General features: G+C 39.0%; 1 protein-coding gene and 1 long non-coding RNA gene across 3 annotated transcripts in view; one reads left to right on the top strand and one right to left on the bottom strand.

Annotated features, from left to right (window-relative positions):
* prkn (parkin RBR E3 ubiquitin protein ligase) overlaps positions 1 to 12,152 on the top strand; it is a gene marked incomplete at its 5' end in the record, with an annotated part of 163,018 nt that overhangs the window by 104,170 nt on the left and 46,696 nt on the right.
* Positions 5,889 to 7,585, bottom strand: LOC141377101 (uncharacterized). The gene is made up of 3 exons (XR_012389093.1): positions 6,857 to 7,585; positions 6,249 to 6,483; positions 5,889 to 6,062 (listed from the first exon to the last, which is right to left on the bottom strand). It is a non-coding gene; the product is annotated as an uncharacterized lncRNA (long non-coding RNA).

Raw genomic sequence — 12,152 nt, 5'->3', positions numbered from 1 at the left:
ACACAAAACAATTCGTTAATTCATAACACAGTTCGTAAATACAAAAAAAAAAAACAAATTCATCAATTCAAAGCACAATTCCTAACTACAAAAATCCAGTTTGTAAATATGCAAAACACAATTTGTTAATTCGAAACAAAATTTGTGAATACACAAATACATTTCGTAAATTCAAAACACAATTCGTTAATACGCAAATACTTTTTATTAATTCAAAACACAATTTGTGATTACACAAATTTGTTTCGTGGATTCAAAACACAATTCATAAATACGCAAAACATAATTCGTAAATTCATAACACAATTCGTAAATGCAAAAAACTGTTTGTAAATATGCAGAACACAATTCGTAAATTCAAAACACAATTTATAAATACGCAAAACATAATTCGTAAATTCATAACACAATTCGTACATGCAAAAAACTGTTTGTAAATATGCAGAACACAATTCGTAAATTCAAAACACAATTTATAAATACACAAAACATAATTCGTAAATGCAAACAACACTATAAATTCAAAACACAATTCGAAAATGCAAAAAACACAATTTGTAAATATGCAAAACACAATTCGTTAATTCAAAATACAATTCATAAATACACAAATCCAATTAATTTGGGGAAATATTTATGATTTTTAAATTTGCAAATTGTGTTTTAAATTGATGAAATAGATTTTGTAAATGTGAACTGTGATGTGCATGTATGAGATTTATTATGAATGTAACGTTTTTTAGATGGATCAGGCATCATACATGCTATTGCGGGGTTTGGGATCAACTGATGATCCTTTAAGGATGTGTATATTTCGTAATATTGTATAACTGATGAATGCCTCAGCGGGATGGTGCATTGAGCGCGGAGATTATCGTGGAAATCTAGCTTCCTGGCCTTTATTAGTATTCACATAAGCATTGATGTCTTTGGCGTATAAATAATCTATGGTAGACTGCTCTCCTCTTTAGATGTATAATCCTGGAGCTCTGACTGCGGTACATCAGTATTCCTGCACACATGGCGTGATCCGGTGTAAATTTATAGGCCTGTTGGGGTTTTTATCTCTGTCTGCGAGTTTGTGGATCTCTGTAAAGGTCTGTGCTGCTTCAAGGTGTTCTGGAAAGAGAGTGGGAATGATGTGGGAAAATAAATAAACAATAAAGCCATTACTTATTGGATGAAGACGGGATGTTAAATTGTACACTACTTGACTAAAGTCTTGTTGCCTCTCCAAGTTTTACGAACAACTAATAACAAGTTGACTTCTAGTTGATTATGGGGTATCAGAAGTGGCTTATATGAAAGGCCATAGGCTCTAGATGACGCTTATTTTAGCAAAATAAAATATGATCATGCATTGGTTTTGAATTCTTTAATTAGGACAGCAAGGTCTGACTTTGCTTAGACAAAAGAAATGTTCAAGAAACCAGTCTGAGATGATTCACACCTTATCCTGCTGGAACTAGCCATCAGAAGATGGGGACACTGTGGTCGTAAAGGGATGGACATGGTCAGCAACAATACTCAGGTAGGCTGTGACGTTGACACCATGCTCAATTGGTTCTAATGGTACTTTCTGAAATACTCAGACCGGCCAGTCTGGCACCAACAATCGTTCAAGGTCACTTAAATCTCCTTTCTTCCCCATTCTGATGCTCGGTTTGAATGGCAGCAGATCGTCTTGACAATGTCTACATGCCTAAATGCATTGATTTGCTGCCATGTGATTGGCAGATTAGAAAATTGGCTGATTTATACATTAGAAATGAATGAGCAGTTAGACAGGTGTACCTAATAAAGTGGCCACAGAGCGTATATACTGTAGTGTATTTCTTAAAGGGCCATGACACCCCCCACTTTCGGTTAAAGTCTACTTCAGAATTTTTTCAAAAGATGCATGATTAATGGGCGTGGAGCTCCGCGAGCATCGGGCAGGAGTGGGCGTGGCCAGCAGGGGGGAATGTGAGCGAACAACTGTTTTTGTCAGTCAGCTCACAAAATGAGACACAAAGAGGAGACGCATGAGTTTATAGTTTACAAAGTTAAAATGCAAAGAAATGAACAGTGTTTTAATGCCCTGCTACATTTGTTATTTGTAATTTCATATACAGACAACCACAATTTATATCATTATAAAGATAATCGTGTTCATGTAAACACAACAAATGAGGACTTCTCCCTCAATCCCCGTATCCAGCAGACTCAGTGCAGCAGGTCTCCTGACCCGTCTATTTTAACCGTTAACCCTGCTGGTAATCTGGAGGATTTAGGCAAACACAGCAGCACGGCGATGTGTCTGAATGTAAATGAACTCCTGATAAAAGACAGCGTCCGCCATTCTCTAATTCTCGTGCTGCTCTCCCGAAAAAAATGCTAGCAGCACACACACAGCTTTGCTGTATGATCGGCCCTGACAAGATCGCGAGGGAAAACATGCAACAAACCCCGTGGGCATACGAGCCTTCATGAACGGCTCAATACTGTGCCGTGGTTTCCGTGTCTCTCAGCTCGGGCTTGACACTGGCAGGTCTCATGAATAATTAAGCAGCCGGCTCTTCTCATAGGATAAGAAAACTTCGCTATGAATAATAATGAGAAACCGATGCATCATCATTGCAGTTGCAGTTCTGCGCTACGTCGCCGATTTTGATCCCGCCCCAAAAATCACTTTAAAACCGTAAGCTAAAAATTAGCTGACAAAAGCTCAAAATTATCCAGTTTTCCCCACAATTAAAGCTGACAGGTGCTAACATTGTCTTAACTGATGCTCAACACACACACATCTGTTAATATAAAAAAATAAGTTCTCCGGGGTGTCCTGAACCTTTAAAAGCACATAATAATAGACTGAAAAAATGCTTTCTCTTTCTCTTTCGTTTTCGTTGTTGTTGTTGAAGTAGCACACTTGAATGAACTTCTTTTTCATGTCTGCCATTGCAAAAAGTACCAGAGTAAACAATAAAGCGACTGCATGGTATACGTGTTTCACCCTCCAGTTTTGTTTGTGGTTTAGTATTCGGGAAAGCTCTGTAAGACCTGACAGAAAAGTGCCGATTTCCTACTGGAAGCGTCTCGGGAGTGGATGAAGTGGAAAATTGCTGAATTGTTGAAATTAGTCATATCTTTCTTCAGCAATGATTCCCCCTTTCTCTCTCTCTCTCTCTCAGTAGGGCTGGCTGTCAGAAAAGAAAGATCTTCAGCTTTTTGAATATTGACTGCATATGTTTCCGCAGTGCACTGCAAGGCTTTGATACAAACAAACCGGTGAATTGCAGCTGTGCTCAGGTACGCCCCTGTTGGCTGAAGGCAAAGGTTACAGTTCGCCTCTGAATATTAAACTCTGGCTTCAGACAAATGAGTTCGGTTGCGCTGGCTCTGCGTTCAGCGCTCTTTCTCTAGGTTATACACACACACACGCACAGCTCTGTAGGTCCACGGGCTTTGAACTCGTCAAGCTCAAAGCCTGGCCTCTGTGGCACTGGGTGCTTGTTCTTTGTGTTTTATGTATAATGTGATAAAGTGAGTAGGGTTTTGAGGGGCAAAACCCACCCGTTGAATAATAGAATACACAGAAAAAGACTCTGACTTCCCTGAAATCCATGCCAGCGGAAGATGAATGAAAGAGAAGCCCTCTTTATACTACTGTGGCACACTGACTAACAGCCAGTCATACTGTACATCTCACGCTGGCTTCACACAGACATGGAGATGACTTTGTGATACAGTAACATGAGTCTAACACATGCTAATATTCTGCATTGTGACTCATTTAAAGATCTACAAATGGTTGGTTTATATACGTTTAACATATTGTGGTGGTGGGGGGGGGGGGGGGGTTGTTTGTTTGTTGTTTTTTGCAGCAGTTCTTTCCTTCAGTGATAATATTTCAATTCAATTCAACTGTTTATTGTCATGTGCACAGTAAGGAAACACGTCTCCCTGTACAATGAGATTCTTACTTTGCCGTCCACAGTGAAGTCATACACACATCATACACAACACACACATAAATACACATATATATACACAGAAGTGACTGAAGTATGATTATAAAATGTAAGTATATGAATATCTATAAATGTAAACAATATATAAACCTGAATTGAGTAATGAAACAGATTTTATTTTTTTATTTTTTTAATTGTGCTTATTATGCAAAAAGTGCCTAGTGCAATTGGCTTATGTGCAAAAAAAATAATAATAAAATAGTGCAAAATGGGATGGAGAATGTAGTGTTGTACTGAGCAGAAAAAGAGACTGTTATGTGCGTTGGTTATCTGTTTAGAAGTCTGATAGCTGATAGGAAGAAAGAGTTCTTGAGTCTGGCAGTCCTGCATCTCACACTCCTATACCTCAGCACAGATTACTACAAATTATAGCTTTTTAATGTTTGCATTAGTCAATTTTTAAGGCACTTATGATAAAAATCTACTTTTGTAAACGGTTTGGACCAAGTGTGTCGCACGCCTCCTTTTGAGTGACGCTTCCAGCTGTTAGATCGCCCCCTGGGGGCCGGCTGATGTACAAGTCATTTCAAGAGTTCACACTTAGCTGATGATTGATAATAAAGCGTGTTTGGCGTGCTGTCCTGAGAGAGAGCCCTGAGCTTATAAGATCCTCAAGCCCTGGGCTCCCTCCCGTTGCAAGGCGAGAGGGGAGTTTGAGCTCAGGTAGATCTCGATGACTTCCTCTTCTGCGTATTGTAGCTAAGTGTCAGATATGGATGCTGAGAAGGTGTACTCAGAGTTTGGCTAAAATATTTTGGATTAATTGTTTAGAGTGCTTGTTTTTGAACTGTGGGAGGAAGCCGGAGAACCCGGGGAAAACCCATTAGAGCACGGGGAGAACGAGCAAAACTCAGCACAGAAATGTCGCCTGGTTTTGAAGGGAATTAAACCAGAGGCATTCTTGCATTCAGGCAACAGCGCAAATCACTGGCCACCGTGTTTGAAAGGAGGGAAAGTAGGGTTGGGTGGGGGGGGGGGCGAAGATATTGAGATGAGAAAAGTCTGGTCATTTATAGTGAGTTAAGGATCGTCTGATAGGATAACTAGTCATTAGCTAAAGTTGGAACAGCTGTGAACAGTCATAAGCATGTGATCCTCTCAAAATTTGTTTATAAATAAACTTCACAAAGTCCGCCTCCCCTATGTTAACGAACAAAACTTGAGCTCAAATAAAACAATTATTTACAGCTGTAATAACATTTCCTGAAAGATGGTTTGGGTCAATTGATGCGCTGGTTATTAAGCTGATATAGGTTCAAATAAAAGCAGTATGTTTTTAGCCAGTAATTTAATGCTATAAAAACGGGGTGTGTCATCATGATTGACAGTTGTGATTGACAGCTTCTCTAAGCAGACTGTCGGAGCTCCGGGAGGAGATTGAAGTACCGATGTTAGATACTTCTGTTATTTTAACATGATAAAATGAGTTGTTCAGCAGTAAACTATACTTTCTGAGAGGATCTGAAGGATCACTGATTATTCGAGACAGTCCTTGCTGCGGGCCGCAGCTTGATGACATAGTTGACCAGGTCCACAACATAGTTGATGATCAGGCGCCTCCCCCTACCCTAAACCCAACTGCCGCTGTAGCATGGGCGCTATCTTAGTGGGCGGTACAAGATCTGCTACATAGTTGACAAATGGCTACACCTCCCCCTATCTTAAACCAAACTATCAAAGTAGCATGGGTGGTACAAGGTCCGCTACGTAGTTGACGATCGCCTACACCTCCCCCTACCTTTAACCCAACCGTCTCAGTAGCATGGGCATTACCTTAATGGGCGGTACAAGGTCCGCTACGTACTTGATGTTTGCCTACACCTCCCCCTAGCCTAAACACAACCGTCACAGAAGAATGGAAACTACCTTAGTGAGTAATACAAGGTCCACTACATAGTTGATGATCGCCTACACCTCCCCCTAGCCAAACACAACCGTAACAGAAGAATGGAAACTACCTTAGTGGGCGGTACAAGGTCGGCTACGTAGTTGACATTTCCTACACCTCCTTCTAGCATAAACCCAGCTGTCAAAATAGCATGGGTAACCTACCTTAGTGGGCGGTACAAGCTCCACTACGTAGTTGACGATCTCCTACACCTTCCCATACCCTAAACCCAACCGCCACAGTAGCATGGGCGCTACCTTAGTGGGCGGTACAAGGTCCACTACATAGTTGACGATCACCTACACCTCCCCCTAGCCTAAACACAACCGTCACAGAAGAATGGAAACTACCTTAGTGGGCGGTACAAGGTCGGCTATGTAGTTGATATTGCCTACACCTCCCCCTACCATAAACCCAGCAGTCGCAGTAGCATGGGTAACCTACCTTAGTGGGCGGTACAAGGTCCACTACGTACTTGACGTTTGCCTACACCTCCCCCTAACCAAAACCCAACCACCACAGTAGCATGGAAACTACCTTAGTGGGCGGTACAAGGTCCTCTACGTAGTTAACGATCGCCTACACCTCCCCCTACCTTTAACCCAACCGTCTCAGTAGCATGGGCGTTACCTTAATGGGCGGTACAAGGTCCGCTACGTACTTGATGTTTGCCTACACCTCCTCCTACCCTTAACCAAACTGCCACAGTAGCATGGAAACTACCTTAGTGAGTAATACAAGGTCCACTACATAGTTGACGATCGCCTACACCTCCCCCTAGCCTAAACACAACCGTAACAGAAGAATGGAAACTACCTTAGTGGGCGGTACAAGGTCGGCTACGTAGTTGACATTTCCTACACCTCCCTCTAGCATAAACCCAGCTGTCAAAGTAGCATGGGTAACCTACCTTAGTGGGCGGTACAAGCTCCACTACATAGTTAACGATCGCCTACACCTCCTCCTACCCTAAACCCAACCGTCACAGTAGCATGGGCGCTATCGTAGTGGGCAGTACAAGGTCCACTACATAGTTGACGATCACCTACACCTCCCCCTAGCCTAAACACAACCGTCACAGAAGAATGGAAACTACCTTAGTGGGCGGTACAAGGTCAGCTACGTAGTTAATATTGCCTACACCTCCCCCTACCATAAACCCAGCCGTCGCAGTAGCATGGGTAACCTACCTTAGTGGGCGGTACAAGGTCTGCTACATAGCTACATCATCAAGCTGCTGGCTGCAGTGAGGACTACTTGTTTTTTTTTAGATAAATGTGTGCTTTTGTTTGCTGACACACTGTTATCTAGCAGTAATTCTTTTTATGGGTCTGAAATAATAATTAGGAAGAAAAAACTATTGTTAGCCGATTTCCACATTCATCTCCTGTAACGTTATTTGAACTTGATTTAAAGGACGCCTCTGACATTTTAAGTTTTAGTATCCATTTCCAGAGTCAAATCCATTTCTAATATCTTTATGAAGATCATAACAGAATTTCACTGACTGCTGTTTCTGTGGTGTTAACAAAAGTAAACAAAACTGCTGTTAGCATCACAGGTGCCAACAAAATCTCCCAGCAAATGATGCAATGCAACTAGCATTTGTTCAGCAGGTGTATGATTCTCAACAGAGATGATAATTTATAGTTTAACACACACACACACACACACACACATACACACCAGCTGCTGCAAGTGATGAACAGGTTTATTATCATTTAAATGTTTGAATTTTGGGTAGTTCAGTTGATCATTATCTATGTATGTTTCTCTCTGGGCGCCTCCATGTTTGATTGACATCATGGAGTTTAGAATTGACACAGTTGGACGTCTACCTTCAAGCAGTGTTTATTTACTTTAGTCAAGTCTGAAGTTGGAATTTCAATGTTTCTGTTGGAGCATGTTCATATATAATGAGTCTTTACGTAGTATTCAGAAGCATGAATGCTCGCACTTGTAACTTTCAAGATGCTAAACATGACCCAGTAACCTGTTAGACTGTGAGTACTCTCGTTTGGGATGGTGGGCCAAATCATAGGTTACCATGGGCCAACTTTGGCCCGCAGGCTCTAGTTTGGCCATCTCTCATATAATGCAATGGCATGTTATGATGTGGTTCAAGTGTTGAAAAGGTTTTCAGGGCAACTGTTTGCTGACAAACACACACACACACATGCATGAGTAACGAGACTGCAGTTTTCTGAGAAAAAAAAAAAAGTGAGACTAATGATAATATGTCGGCCTCCCAGCACTACAGTATGACATTACAATTACGCAAGACTGTTAAGGTTAAAATAGAGTCTTCAGAATGAACAACTTCATCGCAGTCAGTGCTGTTAGGCTTGCTTTATAGCAGATATGTTGAGATTGCCGAACTTATCAGGACACACTGGAAACTGTTTCAGCATTTAATGTGAAAGAGTGACAATAGGGTTTTTAGCACAGTCTCTAAAACAGAAACTCAAGGCCCAATTACTGACAAAAAACCAAGCTGACTCACTGACAGCAGGGCATTATGGGCCAGCTAATACTAGAGCTGTTGACGTGTGGCTTGTGGCTGACACTGAAAACCTGATAGTCTAATGTAGAGTTTGCTGAAAACCGCCACATTATGCTGAAACGCTCCTGCTAATGTATTCATGTGAACATTTGAGAGCCTAATTTCAAGAATAATTTCAGATGGTTTTATTAAATTGCTGGACTTTGATACAAAACTAATCAGAAACTGTAACCTTTGGAGTATGAAATGCAGTATTTGAATCACAAGCGATGATAACGTTCAGCCTACTAATGACGTATTTGCATAAATATCGAGTTAGCCTTATTTTCTTCTTCTATTGTTTAAAGGCATATTTTTAACTAAATGAAGACCAGATATAATGATATTTAATGTTTTTCATACATAGAGATGAAGTCAAAATGATTCGCCTTCCTTTGATTTGTCTTTTTATATATATATATATTTCCCAAAAGCAGTCTTCCCTTTTAAGCAGTATTTATTTATTTTTTTCTTGATTAACAAACCATTGTTATACAATGACTTGCCTAAATACCCTAACTTGCACCTAGTTTAGCTTTCAAATGGAAGTGGGGGGGGGGCCCAGAATGTCATTTTAAGGCTTGGTTGTGTTTATGAGAGGCAAAGCAGTGTGAGCTCATGTTTAACTTGAAGGAAATCACGTAATTTTTTTCATTTATCTCACTTTGATTATACACAATTACTCAGCTAACATGAAAACGACTCTCTAATTTCCTAGTTCCTCTGAAAGAGGATAAAATAAATCAGTTATTAAAAATGTGTTAATTAAATTATTATATGTAGAAATGTGCTGAAAAAAATCTCCTTTCTGTTCAACAGAAATTGGCAGGAAATATACATGAGGGCTGATACTTAAATTAAACTGTTCAAACATGATTTTTTTTAAATGCTGTGTACACACACTCATGCTTACTGAGGTTGCAAAAAATAATGATTTTTAATATATTCAAAAAAATGTTATTTATTTCTGTGACTGTCAACATTCATTTTCTTCATAATTACAGCTTCGTAATCCTTCAGAAATCATTTTAATATGTTGATTTGGTGCTTAGGAAAAATATATATATCAATATTGAAGCATTTGTGTGGCTAATTTTTTTATTTTTTTTGTGGAAATCATAATGTATTTATTACAGGATTATTGGAAAGTTGAACATGTCATCATTTAATTGAAATCAGCTTATTTTCAGCTTAACATTACTAATGTATTCATTGTAACTTGGGATTATTTCAGTGCACCTTTGCTGAATAAAATTATTAGCCCTCCTGTATATTTTTCCCCAATTTCTGTTGATTGGAAAGAGGATTTTTTCCCAACACATTTCCATGCATTTGCCATGATGACAGCACATATTATTTGACTAGATATTCTTTAAGACACTAGTATTCAGCTTAAAGTGACATTTAAAGGCTTTACGGGGTTAATTAGGCAGGTTAGGGTAATTAGGCAAATTATTGTATAAAAGTGTTTGTTCTGTAGACTATCGAAAACAAATATTGCTTAAAAACACTAATAATATTGACCTTAAAATTGTTTTTGGTTTTTATTAAAAACTGCTTTTATTCTGGTCAAAATAAAACAAATAAGACTTTCTCCAGAAGAAAAAACATTATAGAAAATACTGTGAAAAATCCCTTGCTCGGTTAAACATCATATATACATCATTGAAGTCAGAATTATTAGCCCCGCTGTTTATTTTTTCCTCAATTTTTGTTTAACAGAGAGCACATTTTTTCAACATAATGGTTTTAGTAACTCATTTCTAATAACTGATTTATTTTATCTTTGCCATGAGTACAGTAAATAATATTTTTTAGATATTTTTTAAGACACTTCTATACAGCTTAAAGTGACATTTAAAGGCTTAACTAGGTTAATTAGGGTAAAGTTAGGGTAATTAGGTAAGTCATTATAACACTGCTTTGTTCTGTAGACTATCGAAAAAAAAAGCGAATAATATTGGCCTTAAAACTATGTTTAAAATATTAATAACTGCTTTTATTCTAGCCGAAATTAAACAAACAAAGCTTTCTTCAGAAGAAAAAATATTATCAGACATACTGTGAAAATGTCATTGCTCTGTTGTACTGCTCATAGCTCTTGTCCTGCCTTGTGAGCAGCCACAATGTGCAGCCGCAGATCCTCATTGAGCTCTTTTGTTTAACCATGACTGTCTGAGGGTTTCTGTTTTTCACCTGTTGAGTTGATTTAAACAGCTATTTCCAATGAATCCGAGTAATTAAGATGCTTCAGAACTGCTTGAACTCTTTGGAATGGTATACACTTTTTCCCATAGGCTATGACAGACTGCAAAGGTTGTGAATAATTTTAGACACACCACTTTTGGTTCAAATGTAAATAAAAGCTGAGAAATGTGTATTTTCTCCACAGTGATGCTTCTTGTACATCGCTCTATTATATTTCGGGAACAGCCTGTGTCATTTCCAATCAAAAAAAAAAAAAAAAAAAAAAAAAACCTAGTTAGAATTTGCCAGGAGTATAAATAACGTCTTAATATTTGAAGTTTTAGGAACTACAAATAATAACTTCACATCTAGTTTTCTAGTTCTTTTCTAAGGCCTTTAGATTACACTTATTTTACCAAAATAAAATATGATCATGCCTTGATTTTGAAAGATTTAATTAGGACAGTAAGGTCTGACTTTGCTAAAGTAAAAGTCTCATTACTGAACAGAAATAATGTCCAGTATAGAATATAAAGTCCTGCTGCAGTGGAGACAGAATGAATATTGTGTCTGACTCCATCATGAGCTTGGGGGACTGCATCCATACATCTCTGACATGACTCAAATCACTGATTAATAAAGTCATCTGGAATGGCAAAGAAACCAAATAAAAGGTCCAATACTATAATCACAGTATGCACAATATTGTAGTGCAGCTGAAGCAAGACGATGAAATTGTAGGAAATTTCATATGTTTGAGAAGATGAACTGATTAGATTCTGTCCTTTTATTCCATTAATTATCTTTAAACCGAACATCTAAAGTGTAAATTCACAGTGGCGTCAGAGTTACATCAGTCTCAGGAACAACAGCTCCATTAATCCTCATCACTGCGACTGTCACATTTACACACACTCGCTCTCTCCTTAATCAAAGAGATAATTAGCAGATAATTAGTGGGTTGGAAATTTGGGCGAGGAGTGGGGAAAAAAAAAAGACAAAACAGTTTTACTTCCTTCATCAGAGGCCAGATTGAAGCACAATCTGTCTGGGAGGCAGATTCCACCCGGCAGGGGAGCTGAGAAGGTGTGTGCGGGTGTGTGTTTGTGTGTGTGTTCACCCTCACACCGACTGAGAAAACAACCCGTGTCACATCGCAGCGCCTCCGAGAGAAAGAATATCATAAGTGCAGTGAGACTGGCTGAATAAAGATTGATCAGCAATTAAAGTCCCTGTATTCTGATTTTTCACGTCACTTTTCCTGCAGCGTGTAATGAAGCTTGTAAAAGGTCAAAGTGCGCAAACAAAAGAAGTGAACTGCCTGAAACGCATTACATATATTTCCAGTGCTGTCTTTTACACAAACCTACACGGATTTATAATAGATTTGCCTAATGCCAGTCTATTGGCTACGTGTAAACAACATCTGCACTGACCTTCAAAAACTGTAATTGTGTTTGAGACTGCAGAAGTTTGCAGTCTGTGGGTTCTATCATACACCCGGCGCAATGCGGCGCAAGTCGCA

The sequence above is a fragment of the Danio rerio genome, chromosome 13 (assembly GCF_049306965.1).
Source record: "Danio rerio strain Tuebingen ecotype United States chromosome 13, GRCz12tu, whole genome shotgun sequence".
Classification (NCBI taxonomy): Eukaryota; Metazoa; Chordata; class Actinopteri; order Cypriniformes; family Danionidae; genus Danio; species Danio rerio.
Note: the sequence above shows the minus strand (reverse complement) of the source record. Positions and strands in the feature narration are given on the sequence as shown.